General features: G+C 35.5%; 1 protein-coding gene across 7 annotated transcripts in view; it reads left to right on the forward strand.

The window, feature by feature from the left end:
- PRR16 (proline rich 16) overlaps positions 1–18787 on the forward strand; it is a 170550-nt gene that overhangs the window by 125938 nt on the left and 25825 nt on the right. The window contains exons 2-3 of one of the 7 annotated variants that reach the window (XM_028168104.2): positions 6918–7014; positions 8679–8749. The exons of 4 other annotated variants lie outside the window; for them this stretch is intronic. The gene's annotated coding sequence lies outside the window, so the exon portion shown is untranslated. The remainder of the gene's footprint in view (positions 1–6917; positions 7015–8678; positions 8750–18787) is intronic. 2 more of the 7 variants (XM_057540961.1, XM_057540960.1) reach the window with 2 other exon arrangements.

An 18787-nucleotide genomic window follows, 5' to 3' on the forward strand; every position in this document is an offset into this window, starting at 1 on the left:
AAGAAATAAAAAAAACTGTTAGTGGTTTTTGTTATTTGAAACAATATCTCTTGATCTATTCTTAGTACAATTATATTTCTTAATTATATCACCTTTCTGTTGTCCTGATTCTGCTGGGTATATGTCCTCTTTTAACAGCAATGTGACTTATAATCATTTCTTCAGTTGTTCTGTTATCTTCTTGTGAGTTTATGTTCCTTACACATGAAGATGGATTGTTCCCTGGAAGGCTGAACATCAAGCCTGGATGATTTGTTTTTTATTTGCAGTCCTCCTGTTTTCACTTCATGTTTTTTCGCCTTCAGAAACTGATGTGCTGACACCAAGGGAACAAAGATGGGTATCTTTTTCAGAAAACAGTATGCATGGGAACCATGTAAACATTTCTCTGGTTACCTTTATTTTGCTTTTAAGACGGTTGTTTTTTAGATATAAGTGAGACTGAGTGTGGTGGACTTAATGTAAAGCACATGTATTGGCAAGTTTGCAGACACTTGTTAAGACTCTCTGCACATACGTTGAATAATGGATTCTGTTTCTGTTATGTGTTTTTGGCAAAGCCCAGCACTTGTGCCTTTTAAAGTTTAGGAAACGTGTAAGTTTATTGGAACTCTTTACCCGCCTAAGGCTGTAAAGGGGAAAGGACTTAAAATACAGGCAAAAGAGATTGTTTTTCTCTAGAATAAAACAGATTTTTATCCTTTCTTGTGTGAAATGGTATCTGTGTCTTTCCAACCAACAGTAAGCATCTTAAAGGCAGGAACGTCTGATTTTCATTGTTGAATTCCCTCAACTTGTTTGAAATACACACTATTTTTCTTGCTCTTTAGAGACTGCATTTACTTTTTAACATGCATTCTTGATTTCTACAAGTACGCATTTCTAAAATGCAAATTTAACATACCTAGAAGTGTTTCTATAAGCTTCTTGACCAACAAAAGTGTCTTAGAATGTTTTAATTCTGCTCACTACTTTATGGTTCAATATTTTACATTCATCTTGGTTTATATGCCCTAAAGAGGTCATTAGTATAGTTATTCTGTTATACTGGCAATGCTTACTTAGATTTTCTGATGCTTCCCAATATCTTTGCTTACCATTTCTTCTCAGTCCTTTCTGGGTCAGTATCCATAGTCCTAAAACATGTCCTTTAGTTCTTTAGTTAAGAACAACTAGTAGAAGACGCTGATTATTTTCATTTTGAAAAATATTTGTTTTTTCCTTCATGTTAGATCATTTACTGGGCATAGGATTCTAGGAAAATAGTTATTTCCACTCAGTCGTTTAATAATATTAATCCATTATCTTCTGGTTTCTACTGTTGCAGTTGAAAAGTCTGAAATCAGCTGTCAGCATAACTTAGCATAACTTCTTAGCAGTTAATCTATTTTTTCTCTCTGTTTGCTTTCAAGATCTTCTATGTTCTTTGGTCACTGGCCATTTCATTATGATGACCGCAGACTTGCATTTTATTTTCAAATCACACTCACATCTCATTTTTCCCTTCTATCAGAGGATTCATGTTTTTCATCAATTCTGGAAAATTCTCAGCCATTCTTTCTTTAAATATTAACTTATTCTCATTTTCCTTATTTTCATTCTTCCTGTCTCCTTCCCTCCCTCCCTCTCTGTCTCAGAACTTTTATTAAATGTTCCTTCTTATTCTGTCATCTACATCTCTTAACTTTTTAATATTTTAACAATCTTTACATTTCTCTGTTTTATTTCCTCATGTATTTTTTTCTCGTTTTCCTCATTAACTGTTTAATTTGATGTTTAATTTGCCTGTAAGCTTATTTACATTTGTATACAGTATCTTATTCTATGTTTATTTTTTATGCTTTTAGTCACTTTAGACATGCTTATTTCACAGTTTATCTTTTGTTATTATATTAAGTGCTTGCGTTTCTAATCCTGCTGTCTGTTCTCTGTGTAACTCTCAGTTATAGTGGTTTGTTTCCTTATACATTTTGTCATATTTGATTATAAGTTCATCTAAATCTTTAAAACCTCCTAAGATCTTCTGGCCTCTATTTTTTCCAGATGCTTCTGTGCTATGACTAGCTCACTGCTAGATAGGCGTTTATAATTCCCTGGCTTGGGACAGTCATTTTGTGCAGATTCTATAAATTTGAATCCCAAACCCAGGTAAAGTTTTTTAAAAAGTTATCAAAGAAAACCACTTTGTTTCCCATCACCAGTGGTTTGGAAAAATGTCCTTGTCTTCTAGTTTCAGTAGGTATGTTTGTTTTTTCTTGCCTGCCCCTTCACAGAGATACAGCTCTTCTAGCATCCTTCTTTGATGCAGGTGTTGCTACCCCATTATCTGTGGTCCGTGAGAGTGCCAAGCCCCAAACCCCTTGGTAATGCAGACAGTCACCTTGCACAAGGTTTGTTTCTGTACCAGCTCATTGGCTTACATTTCTGTTTCTGGCACCTGGCTGTTCCTTTTCTTTTTGAGCAAGTCTAAATATGCGTTTTAGAGAAGTTTCAGGTTTTCTTTCTCTTTTTTTTTTAAACTTAATTTTATTTTTTTATACAGCAGGTCCTTATTAGTCATCCAGTTTATACATATTAGTGTGTACATGTCAATCCCAATCTCCCAATTCATCCCACCACCACCCCCGCCCCCCCCCCCCACCTTCTCCCCTTGGTGTCCATACATTTGTTCTCTACATCTGTGTCTCTATTTCTGCCTTGCAAACCGGTTCATCTGTACCATTTTTCTAGATTCCACATGCATGCGTTAATATATGATATTTGTTTTTCTTTTTCTGACTTACTTCACTCTGTATGACAATCTCTAGGTCCATCCACATCTCTACAAATGACCCAATTTTGTTCCTTTTTATGGCTGAGTAATATTCCATTATATATATGTACCACATGAGAAGTTTCAGGTTTTCTAATCCATCTAGTCTGGTATATTGTGAGAAAGAGAAGTCTCCCATATCCCTCAGTTGTTTAACTATGTTTTCTGTAATGTTAAGTGTTCACCCACAAATAAACAGCTTTTTAATGTTGGGGCTTGACTCATCATAAAGGAGCAAATGATAATAGAATAAGGGATGGTGAAGATTTATTTAAAATATAAACTTTCAGAGGGAATTTACTGGACTCCAAATAGACACAACCTCATCTTTATATATCACCATAGTAAAATAAGAGCTGATATTTTAAAATGGATGATTCTGGGGCAAATTTAAGAGCCCTAATTTTATATGTATATACATAATAGAAGTCTGGAATACTCCTTTTCTACAGAGCATGAAAAGAAATAGATTGAAAGGAAAGTAATTTACCATTTGAGTATTGCTTTTTTCTGGCTTTTTTTTTTCTTATTAGATGAATCTATTTCCTCTGTCTTTATGTCATCCTATATTTTTTACTGCTTTCAACTCTCTCCCACACAGTTTTTAAAAAGATCTCTCTCAAAAGGAACCCTGATTTAGCAGTTTTGTTGGTTTGCTTTGAAATGCATGTAAAGTAACACATAAAGGCAAAAAACAAAAAAACAAAAAAAACTGAGATTCCGTAATATGTCGTCCTCTTTGTCATCAATATTATGTCATCCTCTTTGTTAGAAATTTTAGCCTGATTCATTAATTCTTCTTGAACTCCTCCTCTGATGTTGGCAGGCATCACAGTAACCCTTTTTAAAATATAGGAATGGGGCTTCCCTGGTGGCGCAGTGGTTGAGAATCTGCCTGCCAATGCAGGGAACACAGGTTCGAACCCTGGTCTGGGAAGATCCCACATGCCGCAGAGCAGCTAGGCCCGTGAGCCACAATTACTGAGCCTGCGCGTCTGGAGCCTGTGCTCCGCAACAAGAGAGGCCGCGACAGTGAGAGGCCCCGCGCACTGCGATGAAGAGTGGCCCCCGCTTGGCGCAACTAGAGAAGGCCCTCGCACAGAAACGAAGACCCAACACAGCCATAAATAAATAAATAAATAAATAAATAAATAAAAATTAAAAAAAAAATAAATAAATAAAATATAGGAATGGCATCACAGACAGGTTATTTTACCAAAGTCATTCATGAAGTTATTAGCAATGTGATATTTTCAAACATATGTGTATGCAAAAGCTGTCTAAACAATGTATTTGACCCAATATTTTGTAGGAAAATTCATGACACATAGAGGTTAGAAGAATTTCAATAATGATAATCAATAAGTAATAACACTGTGAACCAGGCACTGTTCCAAGACTTCCCATTTATTTACTCATTTAATTCTAACAAGTCCATGAAATTCTCTTAAGATGCCATTTAAAGGCAAGGCTGGCTGAGAGGTTAAGCTCCTTCTCAAAGTTATGTACCTAGGAGGTAGTGAAGCTGGGATTAGCAACCAGGTCATCTGCAGTCTGACTCCACAATCTAGCTGTGAACTACTACTCTGAACTGTCTCTTGCTTCCCATACACACACACACACACACACATGCAACCTAGTATACGCACACACCAACAGACACACACATTCTAATACACACATCCCAACCCATAAACCCCAAAATATACAGAGCCTATGGTGTAATAGTTATCTTAGAAATATCTCTACCTCTATCTGTCTACCTTTCTATCTCTCTATCTGATTAGGAAGAAATGGGGCAACTCTCTTGCTATTCAGTTTATAATAAAGACCCCCATATAATGGACTATTTGATCAGTGGCAAATGCTTCAATCCTAATGGAAGATGTTGTTTCAGAGGAGCTGAGGCACGTGTTTCATAGCATTGAAGCCAAGATCTTATCAATGCAGTTAAATTCAAGGAGCTCTGAAATCATTATACCTCTTACTTTGTTATTATTGGAAAATAACAGATTTTATTTCAAACTTCAGTATCTAGTGAGTTAATTCAGCATTTGTGCCTTCCACTAACTCAGAACAAGCAAACAAATGACATTTACCATGAGTAAGTAACTTATTTTTTGGTGCTTAGCCATTTTATACATAATGATTACCTATTAACCAATGTAAGATAATTAATTATGATTTTGGATTCAATTAATTTATTTTTATTATTTTCATATTACTTAAATTTTTTGGTTACTATAGTTATATAGTTATAGTACTTTGTTTCAATCATAACATTGTTAGGAAAGAAACAAACCTTAATTATAATCAGTTTTATATTAAGAAGATTATAAAAATGGAAATAAACTTCTAATGAATAGGAAGAACATTTTGCTTCCTATTATAACGTATCGAAGTATATAATATTCTATTTTCTTCTGTAGGTTAACTGACTAGACTAAGATGAGTGAAAAATTATATAGAAAAGCTTTCATATGCTCAAAATCCAAAGCCCCGAAATGATGGTAGCATTTCTTACCTTAAAATATTCTCATTATCATTTTAAATCAATGTGACTGAATTAAACCTGTGACCTGTAGATACTCCAAGGATGTTTACGTCGATGACATTAATGTATCTGATTCCATATGGAAAGAAAAACATGAGACAGGCACACGTAAAGGTTTCCTGAAGGTAGTCCTTCTAATGCTGTGTAGTGACTTTGTAAATTCACCATCAGTGCAGTAGCAGTTTTGAAGGCAGTATGACCTTAGGAAAGATTGCATTTTATTTATGCACTAGTCATTTATATGTGGATAGAGAACAGGAATTACATCTAGAATGACAGCATGTACCTAGGAATGGAGTGCTAGGTGAGGCCAAAGGTAGAACATGAATTGTCCTGCTGTTTTCTTCACAGGATAACTTTTGGCCAACTCTCATCTTTATTAAAAAGTAGACAACGGGTATTGTCAAATGACCTCACTAATCTCAAAAAAAGCAAACAAGACAAAACAGAACAAAACACGACTCATCTCCTCTGCTCCTCTGCCTGAATCTTTCACCAATAAAACCACTACTAGGCTTTAACCCTTTAGGTGGAGCTAGCTTGCTGGATAAGCACTTTTCACTTTGCCGTTCTGGGAATTGGCTGTCTATGAATTGGCTCTCAGTGATTTGGCTGACATCCTGCAGAGCCTAGAGGCAACAAGTAAGAGAAATAGCCATTGCCTAAAATTTTAAAAAAGAGGCCATTGTAAGGCCAATGTCTTGGCAACCGGAGGAACAGAGTAGGGGTGGAGGTAGGAAGGGAGCAAGATGGTAGCAACAAACAAGCAAACAAAGACAGTCAGTGAGAGCGAGGAGCTAAACAAAACTTTCCTCTAGTTTAAAATTATGCTGAGGCTGAGCAGAATATGACCTGTCTTCTCTGTATGCAAAAAAATATATATATATATATATTCTAAATTCATTCATTCAGCAAATGTTTATTGAGAACTGTGTGCCAGGTAGTGTGTAATGGCCAGAGACTCAACCATTAAAAAGTTACAGTACCTGGTCTGGTGGAGCTAACAGATTAACGGCTGAGGCAAACAGAACTAATAACTATAATGCAGTTAGATAAGCAGCAACAGAAATATGTAAGTACTATGTAGCTCTTAAAAACTGTATGGGAAAGGGAAAGAAATGTTTTTTCTCCTCCTTTAAGTTCTCCAGCTTTTCTATGGTTGGAAGAGGAGCACCCCACTTCGAGGTGGCACTGTCACAGTGTCACACCGTCCTGCATGATGTGAGGAACGACCCTCATGCAGTGTTTCTGCATGAGAACACTATGCATGCCTCTAGAGTGGAAAACAACATCCTTCCATCTGCCTCTGGCCATGTAGGAACACTTTAGGCTTACTTCTGTTTTAGTTGACTTTTTCATCCCTTCAGATGCAAACAGCAAGTATAAGAAGGTGTCACTGTTCTCTCTGGAAAACATGCCAGGGACAGATCATCCATATGCAGCTTCACTCTCCGTCATGGAGCTGAGGAGAGCATTAACGTGAACCCACAGGGTAGTTTTCAATCCTGACCTCAGGGCTGACATCCTTTTGCATGTTGATCATATTTATAGGGTTGTGCCCAGAACCTCAAAGCCAGGATGTGAAATACTGAGTCCATATGGTTCTCCACGCTTCCTGCCCCCGGCCACCTCAATCCTTCCCTCTTAGGTAAGCCTCATATTGTCTACCCATTTCCCCAGACAGAAGTGCTGCTGCCTTCCCTAACTTTCCTTTCCTCCTCACCCTCCATATGTCATAGTTCAGCAAGTCTTGTCTGTGCTACCTCCCAAGCTTCTCTACTATTTATCCCTTCCTTTGTTCTTTTGTCCCTTCAGGCTGTCGCCATTTCTCACCTGGACACTTGGGACAGCACCTTCACTAATCAGTCTTAGTCCTGTCAGCCACCAACTGGTCCTCTTGATCTTTTCACCTGCAAATCTGAACCTGTCATTTCCCCGTTAAAAATTCCTCAACAGCTGCCTATTTCCCGTAACAGTGACTTTCATACCTGATTTTAATGGACACTTTCAAATGATATTTTCCTCTTTCAAATGATATTTTGCGTAATCTCAATTACCTACAGTTGATTAGATGTGAGGTTCAATGTATGGGACGGGAACGTAAGAGAGCAGTGACCACAGAGAGGTTCTTCCCTTCATGCGTTGCTGGGTGACATAAGGTACCGCGGTGTAGCTCCAGTGCAGAACAGAGTGCAGCTTGAAAACCATTGATTATTGAAAAAATTATAAGCTCCCTTGGGTTACCCATAAACCCTTAATTATCCAACTGTCTAAGCTCATTTCCTGCAGTCTGCATCATCACACATCCTGCTGCAACCACATTGAACTGTTGCTACTTCACTATTATGCTGAGTTCTATCATGCCTCTCACTTTGAGCGCTGGTCCGTCTGTCCAGAATGTGACCCTCTGACAAGAACCCCAAGCAACTGGGTACTCATCATCTGATGCTCAGTGAGCATCACCTGTGCCTTGTCATGCTCCCACCTCTCACCTCTAGACACACTGAACGTTTCCTTTTCTATATATATGTTCCCACTACATTTTACCTTCACCTCTATAGCATATCACTTTGTGACTTCTGTCTTCACATCTGTTTCTCTAAGATACTTGAGGTCAGTAACTAGGTCTTCATTTTTGATTTTTCAGTACCTAGCATAAGACTAGAGTGGCCTATAGTGGATCACTGATAAATATTTGAAACCTGAATGAACAAGTAACTTATTTTTTGAATTATTATAATTAGAGTTAAATTAATTTCAAGGAGAAATGTAATGTTAAATATTTGATATAGTGATATGTTCCTTCATTTTTAAAATAGAGTAAGAATTTAAATGTAAGTTTGTTGATAAGAATATGATTGAAAGCAAGAAGAGACATTTAGGTAAGAAAACAAAACAAGAAAAAAAACTTAAATTGACATATATTGGATATGAAACTTTCTCCTTCAGCTTCTTTAGTTTATTACCTGTAAGTTTAAGGCATTTGAAAAGAGCTTGCCCAGTCTCCAGCCCATTTAAACTTTCTCTTCTCTACGTGATTGTACTGTGAGCACGGATAGTCAAAACCACCACCTCTGATTGTGTTATGTTCAAGTTACATTCAGGTAACTGTTTAGACTTAGTAATGCTGGAAAATGGAATCATGGTTGAAAAAAAAAAAAAAAGATTCACTCACTCTTTTGATTTGGTCAAAGTATTACAAATCTTTAGTAAATTGTAAAGTATACAGTAGTGATTTCTCTTTTTTTTTTACCTTAAAATTATTAAAGTGTATTTTAAATATCTATACTAAGAACCTGATGAATATTACAGAATATGTCCCCAAAGTGTAAAATGGACCCATGAACCTTCAATGTAAGCTCAGCAGGTGATCTCTTTTCCAGGTAAGGCTTCAGTAAATCTGGATGAAGTAGGGGGTGGGGGTGGCTTTGGGGCTAAAGCATCTCAGCTGAGGCCGTAGAACTCAGAGACCTGGGTTCCAGACCTGTACGTTCTCTTACTATCTGTGTGTGTTAACTATTCTCTAATCTCCAATTTCCACTTTTGGGGAATAGGGATAGTAATAACTGTCTAATGAATATTCATTGAGATAATGTATATAAAGTGCTTGGCTTAATTCTGGGCACAGGGAAAGCATTTAATAAATGCTGGCTATTATTTTTATTTGACTCCAGTGTATGGAATATTGGTCCTCTGAAGAGCTCTGATTTTTTAGCAGGGCTGCTGTGGAAAAGAGGCAAAAGGCAATGTTCAAATATTCTAAGAATAAGAAGCTTGGGAAATGTCAAACGCTGGTATTATAACAAATGATGTTTAATTTTGTTCATGTTCTTAATAAAAGAGCCTGATGGGAGTTAAAGATGTATAAGGCAGATAGATAGTGCAGATTAACACGCCCAGGGAGTGCAAGCAGGGCTTTCCAGAATATCTGACAGCCAGCCCTTGCATTTACACCTGAGTCAACAGAAAAACTGAATCGCATTTATATTTTCATTTAATGTTGTCACTTGGGTCAAATATTTCATAAACTTTTGAGCTGAGGACCAGGCCTACCTCATTTTTTATGATGCATAGTCATATTCTTCACTTGATCTGCCATTTGAAAAGTCATTCCTGTTCCTTTTTTTGAGTAATGGATGATGCCTATCTATTTCTCAGATAGAACATTGCCATTAAGGATATTTCATATAGTAAAATAATGTTACCTGTTTGTGTACATCTGTTGGTTTATACTTTGAGTTTATAAACCTTATGGTAATTTAAATTACTTGAAACGAGACCTTTGATGGAAAGCCTTCTTCCCTGACTTTCATTTATCATAAAAAGATTCATCTCAATAATCTATTCATCTAAAGCCAGCTGTTGACTAAAATCAAATATGTATCCCCATGGCTGTCTTCTTACTAAGGTGCCTTACCAACATTTGTATGTCTTGTCATCTCTGGAGAGTGTTCAATATTTTCAACTTCTCTAACACTTAGACCTTTTCTATTTTCTTTAAAAATTGCAGATAACCTGGCTGTGTTTATGGCCTGTTATGGAAACAAGACATGAATCCTTTATTTAGTGAAGGAAAGATGAACAAAATTGAGTACTTTTTCTCTTTGTCTTTTTTATAGCATCATAAGTGTTCAACCCATGTGTTATAGCATCATAGGAAACACATTCTAATTGAGCTGACACTTTAAAGCTCGTACTGTGTAGTGCTTAACAACCTGGACACACACACACACACACACACACACACACACAAACACACAGAAATGAGACACTATAAATGAAAAGTATTTTAGTTGAAATCCAACTTTAATTTTCCCAGGTACTATTTTTGACCAGCTATTATGAGCAAAAGTTACACCAGATACTAAAATAATGGAGATGAAAAAGACAGAGTCTCCATCCTGAGCATGTTTACAGTCTAGTAATGTAATATACCACTATTTGCTGCAAATTACTGGCTTAAACAGAAAGAGGAATTTGAAAGTCACTTAATAACAGGTTCTGGGATAGGTATGTCTGTGGGTACCCCAGGATTGGTTCATTCAGCAGCCCAATGATATCATCAAGAGGCAAGCTTCCTTTATTGTGCCATTGTGTCATCCTTGGTTTTGGTATCATGCTCACTCTGATGACTAATTATCTGCAGTACTTCCAGGCATTGCATCTTGAATATCAATGACCAGAAGAAGAAAAAACATACCATGTAATCTTGCGGTTATCTTTGTTAAGACAGAGGACATTTTTTCCTGGAGGCAGCCCAGCAGTCCCCCCTTTATGTCTTATTGTCTACTGTGGGGACCATGATTGATTTAGACTGATTATCTGAGAGGAATAGATGTTTCAGGGGTTGCTCACAATCCCCCAAAGAGGAGGATAAGTTCAGATTGCAAATAAGTGTAATACAGACCAGAGTGTGATAAATATAGAACGATTATTAAAATATTATTGAAATAAAAGAATGATGTGGGGTTTAGAGACAGGAGGAAAAAATGACCACGATATCTTTGTGGTTGTGAGGGATAAAGAGTCAAAAACGTTTCAGTCATGTTGTTTATAGATTTTTAGAAAATATTACCTCTAACTTTTCCATCTTGGCACCTATCACAATTGCAGCCATTTATTTTTAAATTATTTTTAAATTTTCTTTTGTTACCTCCATACTGGAACTTCATAAGGATAGGAAAAATGACCATCTTATTCATCAGTGCGTGTCTCTTTGCTAAACGGATGAAAGAATGAATGCATAGCCTCGGAGAATTTGTAGAATTTTTAGCTTGCAAGAGGGGGACGATGCAGGTAAAAGAGACATCATTAGCAAATAAGTCAAGAAAGCTCAGACAACTGCCTGAAACTTTTGTATGAACCTCAAAATGAAGTTAAGATTAAGGAAAGAATTAGAATAAGGCCCTGACAGAAAAAGCATAGGATGAGAAGTTTTAAGAAGGAAATATTGACTACATGGACAAGTTTTGCCCCTACGTATTCAACTGCTGTCCCATATGTGTCATGGCATCAATCGTATATTTGTAGGATGCAAAAGAGCTTTGTGATGTCTTCCAATCTTCAAGTAGATGACAGTTAAAAGATTCCAGATATATGAAAATCTACTTAGTTTTCAAAGAGATTTTTTAAAAAAGAGTTCATAAAAAGAGTCACTTTATATTTGGGTGATAAATATCAGTCTCTGCCAAGAAATTTTTCTGTGTATAATTACACTTTGATATAATTAATCACTTACCAAAATGTAAGCTCATTTATTTTTGGTGTGTGGCTTGATAGACTGCATTTGACTGATTCCTTTGACTACTAGGCCTTAACTTATTGACATCCATTGTAATGTCACCCTTCAAGTTATTTCTTTAATAATTCAAGTCTCTAAAAGAGTTATCCATAGATAACTGTATAATCTGTAATTGCTTTTGGCTGACTTCTGAACCCTCTTTAAAAACTTATAATTCTTTTTAATTCTATACAGCCTAGAAGATGTTGCAGGCCTTTGTAAAAGTATCTGAGTGTCATGCTTCATCTTAATATCATTTCCTAAAGTACTTTACAAACAACTGGTATATACAGGTACTATGAGGAAATTACCAGGTTACATAATTTTGTTTGTTTGTAGAGGAGAAGTATTGAGATCCTGACTTAGGTACTACCAGAGAAATGAAACAGCAATAAATGCATATTTAGTCACATTACAGAGGTAGAACTGAGAGGTCTCATTACACTATTAGATACAGCACTTTGGAGAGGAATGGGTTAGCAATTTACTGAAATTGGATAATGAAGAAAAATATGAGAAGTTTTTAGGAACACTGCTAAATGTATATATGTATACATATATATATTCCGTATAAATATGCAAGCAGAATTTAGAAAAGGTTAATCTACATTGCACTCATTAGATATTTTTGAACCATAGCTTCTATTTTCACAATGGTGATATGTTGCCAAACCTAGGTGTGCACTATAAAAAAAATAAGTGATGTTTACTGAGCATCTGTGGCAACTTCATGTTTATTATCTCACAGTAGTCATCACAAAAACTCTATAATATAGGGTATCGCCACATTTTTTGTTTGTTTGTTTTTAGGAAACAAGGATTCAAGCCTTAGATTAAATATGCTACCAGTGTAGTAGGTAGTAAAATGGATTAAACCCATTTCTGTCTACCATCAGTAAGCTCTCCTACCTTTCTTTACATTAACAATTTGGTAAACTCACATAGAAGCTCTCTCCCTGAGAAATGATTTTTTGGAATGGCATTGCTTTTCTACTTTTCTCTCAAAAGAAAAAAATATCTATTATTTTTAAATGAATCAGTGTGATGTGCAAAGCTGAAAGTTTACCCAAAACAAATATCTCTAAAGAGAATCAACACTAAGAAATTTGAGGAAGAGGGGTGCAGATCGAGTCAGCAAGGGGGAGGGTTAAATATGGGCTTGGTTGATGGTGTGCTGATAAATGTTGAACCACTAGTTCTCTGAGATGGGGAGGCAAAACCCTGGTTTATAACATTTGCTTCTTTTCTTATTTTCATGGTGTAAATGTTCCCACCATGACTTATATGACTTATTTCAAACTAGTAACCTGATGTCACTGAATGTGGAATTGAGAAGAGATGCAGAGTAGCACACCATATGTAGAATTTCTACCACACACAATAGATGTAAATGACCTCAAGGATATATATAATAGTACAGTTAGGATTGAAGAGTTTTGAATATTTATTACCTTTGTTTTTAATATGATTAATTGTAATTTTATATAATTTAATTTTTAATAATGTCTGTGTTTAACAATACGCTCACAAATTCCAAAAAAATTAACAAATGGTTCTTGCAAGCCAGTATGAACTGGCTCCAGGACACCCCTGGATTAGGAGAAGATCTAATTTAAGTCATGTAGAAAATAAACTTGGGAACATTTTAGCTCTAGCTCAATATAGTTTTCTCCTATTCTTTTGAAGTTCAGTATGAATATCAGTTTTAAGGTGATTGAACTTTAATGGCATAAGTTTTTCTAAGAAGGTTTCAATGTATTGCTTGCTGATTTAGATTGATCATTCAGATTTATGGTGTATGACAGTCAGGGCAGCCCACATAATTCAAAGCTAGCATGAAGATCAAGAGTTGTTTTGCCTCGGGGTTGGATGAAGACAGCAGAATCTTTTTTGAAGATCGCTGCCATTTCTGTTATTACTGAGTGTACAGGAGATATGAGTTATCCAGTGTCTTACTTTTACTTCAGTTCAAAAAGGAGCATGAAAACTGGGTTTAAACATAAAATGAAAAGATGTAACTTCAGCCACTGGCCATTTGGAAAGTAAATTACCGAATGCCATTTAAGACTTGAGGGTATATTATATAATTTACAGTATAATACATAGAAAATATGGTATGTTGTTTTCTGGGTTGTTAGGGTAATAGAATATTTTACACACTAAACTAGAGAAAGAGTTAACACAACGTATTCTTCGGGCATATGTCCCACTGGACTTATAAATTTTGTCTTCTTATCAGATAAAATAATAGCAACAACTTATTTGTTAATTATGTTCTCAATAAGGTATTCCTTAATACATTAAATAATGTAATCTATTATAATCTTCTATGAATAAATTCCCTCAGCATTCTTCTGTGTTTGTAATATCAACTCTTAATAGTAAGTTGTATGTATTTTAGAAATCTTCTTTAGAAACTCTGTAACTAGGTCTACACATGCAAAAATAATAAAAAAATATTTAAAAAGTCATCCAAAATTTGACTAACCCAGATCTTCAGATGACTTTTATATGAATTATATGACTACTTTCTAGTTCTTTCACTTGGCTTTGTGTAAATGCAGTCTAAGACTATTTCTATAGATGCACACTGATCTAAAGATCAAGTTAATTAACTATTTTGACAATCAATTTAGATGATTCTGTGAGAAAAACACATTTACAATGGTGTCTGTGTTTTCTGGACTTATATTCTACATAGATATCATACATTGGATCTGTGGTAAATGTCCTTGTCATGTAGGTTTCTATGTAGTACAGCAGTTAAGATGCTATGCTCTGGAGTTATGTAAGCTTGTTATTTTCTCGTATATATTACTTTCTTTGTAATATGAAAAGGGAGAAAAAGAGAGTAACTTTACAGTGGGGAAACCTGACAAACACTATCTGAAGCCAAGTGATTCAGATGAACGTCAACAGTGATAAGTCATATTGATAGTAAATACCCTCTATATGACGTGATGACAATGGCACTTTACCTCTGCAGTCTTCTTTCCGAAAACACATTTCCTCAGTCTAACCATGAGAAAAACACCAGATAAATCCCAATTGAGTAACATTCCACAAAATACTTGACCAATAATCCTTAAAACTGTCAAGGTCATGAAAAACAAGAAAAGTCTGAGTAACTATAACAACCAAGAAAGCCTAAAGGGACATCATGACTGTATGTGATGTGGTGTCTTAGATGGGACCCTGGAACAGAAAAAGGACATTAGGGAAAGACTGAGGAAACTTCAGTAAATATAAGCTTTAGTTAACAACAGTGTATCAATATTGATTTGTTAATTGTGACAAATGTACCATATTAATGTAAGATTCTGTTAATAGGGAAAATCAGGCTGAAACTCTCTGTACTATTTTCACAAAAATACAGTGAATCTGAAAACATTCCTTATAAAAAAAGGTTTATTTAAAATAAAACTATATATCCAACAATGTAGAAATATCTTATCACATAATATTCAGCCAAAGAAACTAGGTACAGGAGTGCATATGGAATATGATTCCATTTTTTATAAAGTTCAAGGATAGGTAAAACTAATCCATACTACTAGATGTCAGGAAAGTGGTTTCCCTCTGGAGAAGGCAGTGGCTATAAGGGGCACAAATGATCTTTTGGGGTGCTGGTAATATTCAGATTCTTGGTCTCTGTTAGTCACAAGGCTATGTTCACTTTGAAAAAACTCATTGAGCTGTACTAGGATTTTTATATCTGTCTGTATATGTTACACTTACACAATTAAGAAAAGCAATGGGATTATTTGGTTTTGCTCAATGGCATTTAGATTACATAGATTATAAAGGTCTTATATCACTAAATTAAACACCAAAATGCATTTTATGGGAAATATTTAAAAGAAAATAAAAAGTAAGGAACAATACTGTATTAACTCATAAATATAACACATAAATGTTACGTTGTGAAATTCCAGCTTAACTCTAGGATGGATTATGTATTCCTCCTGTACTCTCCTACAGACCTCTTACAAACGTTTATGGTTATACTTAATGTCATCATATTGTAATTACGATTTTGTATGTCTATCTTCTTTCATAAATAAGATCATGAAGAGCAGAAACATTATCTTACTCATCTTTTCTCTCCAGTGCCTAACATTATGTTCTGACAAGTAGTATGTGGTCAGTGATTATGATTGGCTTACATGAGATAAAGAATGACTATATGCATAGTTCAATGAGTACTTAGTATAAGTTACTGTTTTGAGATGTGTTCACATAGTGTTTTTGATACTTCTCTCTCCTCAAGCTTTCTTCTCTCCTTCTGATAATTCCTAAGAGTTGATTATAGGATGTCCCAGGTTGACCCTACAATGTTTTTATCTTTTCTTTCCTATTTTCCATTTCAGTCATTTTATCCTACTTTCTGGGACTTTACCTTCTTATCTTTTTACTGGAGTTTTAAATGTGGTAATAAAATGTTTAATATATGAGAGCCCTTTCTTATTTTTCATTACATATTTTCGTAGAATATACTGCATCCACTAAAAAGGAATATTGTTCTCTCTTTCTGTAAAGATATTCATAATGATATTTGAGGTTTACTTTTTATCTCCATAGTATTTCTTCTAAATTCTTTCTGCCTGTTTCTCCCCTCCTAGACCAGTGAGAGTGGGCAATAGGTTGAGAAGATTTTCTTTAGCTCTAAGATTTTTCTGAACTTTTCGGAGGCAACTATTATCTGTCAAACATGTTATGTACTGTGGGTCCAGGGGAGAGACTATTTTTGTCTTCTGATGAGTACCTTGTCTAGCTTCCCATGCAAAGGAGCAGAGGCTGAGTAGAGGTAGGAGTAGAACATTTCAGAAACAGGGACCAACTTATACTAATATATAGAAATAAGAAATGAGATGGGAAGTGGTAGTTAGATATAGTTGCAATGTAGAGTGCAATTGTAGGAGTGATGAAAGATGAAGTTAGAAAGGTAGGTAGAGATCAGGTCACAGAGGATGTTTTGTATTCTTTCTGATCAGACTTAACCCTGAAGGGCTAATTCTCAATCTAAGTGGGGTTTAAATGAGTGGGGAATCAACTTTTCTCCCATATAAGGTAGGTAGTCCTGTGCATCTTCAGTGTTCATCTCCTACTTTGTGGTCCAGGATGGCCACTTCAATCACTGTGTCAACATTTCAAGCAGCAGAAAGGAGGAAAGGGCAGTGGATCAAAAACTCCTCTCTTAAAGATATTTTCTGGAAGTTGAACACGCCACTTATCTTCCATTGGCTAGGTGTCCACTGTGTGTCACACCTGCTAGTCACACAAGAATCTGGGAAATGTAGACTTTTGGAAGAGGGTGGCTATGTGCCCAGTTAACATTCAAGTATTCTTTTACTAGGAGGAAGGGGAGTTTGTTAGGGGACAATTCACAGGCTTGTTTAAAAGTTTGGAATCTACCTAGTCAGTGAGGAGGGGACACTGAAGAGGTTTAGGCCAAGGAATCTTTCACTTTAGAAAAATGTCACATGGCTGTGACCTGAAGGATAAAGTGATGTGAGATTAGAGGTGGTCTGAGCAGTCAGACAACCATGAGATACACCTATGTATGAGAAATATAACTTGTTATGGCTGTCAGTAAGGGGCAGGAGAAAGAGCATCGGTGCTGGTGACATTAACAGACTGCGTTGATTTTTGGCTTTTTATCTGTAGGGTTGTACATTTGATTTATAATTATTTATAGAAGTACATTCACCATAAACCTAGGCCTAAGTCAAATAGATGGTGATCAGTGCTCTTGACTACAGATGCCCCTTCCTAAATTTTTTTTTTTTGCCCCTATTGCTAGATACCTTTGTTTCTCTAAGGATGTGTGTTGTGATTTTTTTAAATGACACATACACATGGCAAAAACTTAAATGCAAAGATATATCAAAAAATATATCTTTCTTTACGTTCCAAGTATATTTTTCTTTACATTCCAAAATTCCAGAACATTAGCAGTCCTACTGTCTCAACACATATGGTTTATCCTTGTATAAAACCTTCATACACACACACACCTTATTTTTTTTCAAAAGTGTATTATTTTCAGAGGATTTCCAACATAAGCCCTTTGGCTTATGGAGTTTAGCTAGGTATGCTAACTCAGCATAGCAAAAGTTATTGGGAAGTAGGTTTAAATATGTAATCTGTTCAGTGTCCATATGCTCAAGAGTGAGCACATAAATATTCTGTGTCTAAATCTAGTCTCAGTGATCTCTACTCCCCCCAGCATTCTATAATATTAGCACCACTTAAAATTGAATGTGATTCTATTATTTATATATGTGCATACTTACATTATTATTTTCACTATACATACAACATGGACTTTCAAAGCAAGTTAATTACTTCATCTAGTGCTTAATCAAATAGTGAATCTTTTCCTAGGCTGGAGGGAAAAAGATGTTCGAATTATAAAACTTACTGTGTTAGGATTATGGAAAAAGGATATATTAATCTCCAACTTAGAATCTTCCTAAGGGATTTTCATTGTAAGCTTGATCCCACCATATGCACTGTTCTGTATTTTTGGTGTTGTTTAAAAATACAGCTTCTTAATCTTTCTTAGTCAGCCATAGCAGTACCTGCAGACCTTTCTACATCAGTTTTTTCAGAGCTGCACTGTGTATACTTCAATTCCCCATTGACGGACATTTCATTTTGTTTTGTATTTTTGTTTTGCTTTGTTTCTTTTAGTTTGTGAGAATTCGTTTTTGTTCCTTTTCTTATTTCTTACAAGCAGTGCTTTAACAAATGATACTTAAATTAGCATGCTTATATACATGATGAGAGTATATCTATAGTTACACATATATACATATATAACAAATAGTACTTTAGTGAACGTATATGTATAAATACATGCATACACAGATAGAATGAATTCCTAGAGGTAGAACTGAGGGCCAAATGGTATGTTTATTTTTCATTTTAATTCACTTAAAATTACCCACCAAAATTGTTATGCCACGTGCTTCCACACAAAGATTTCATAGTGCTCCAGGTTGGTGACATAAATGTAAGGTTCAGCTGCTTGTGCTGAGACCAAGCAACCTTTTTGTATTCTCTTTTCAAACATTGGCTACCAAACTATCTAAATAAAATACCCCCTTTGGGTTACATGCTTGCCAAGATAATTATT

This window comes from Balaenoptera acutorostrata, chromosome 2 (assembly GCF_949987535.1).
Source record: "Balaenoptera acutorostrata chromosome 2, mBalAcu1.1, whole genome shotgun sequence".
Taxonomy (NCBI): Eukaryota; Metazoa; Chordata; class Mammalia; order Artiodactyla; family Balaenopteridae; genus Balaenoptera; species Balaenoptera acutorostrata.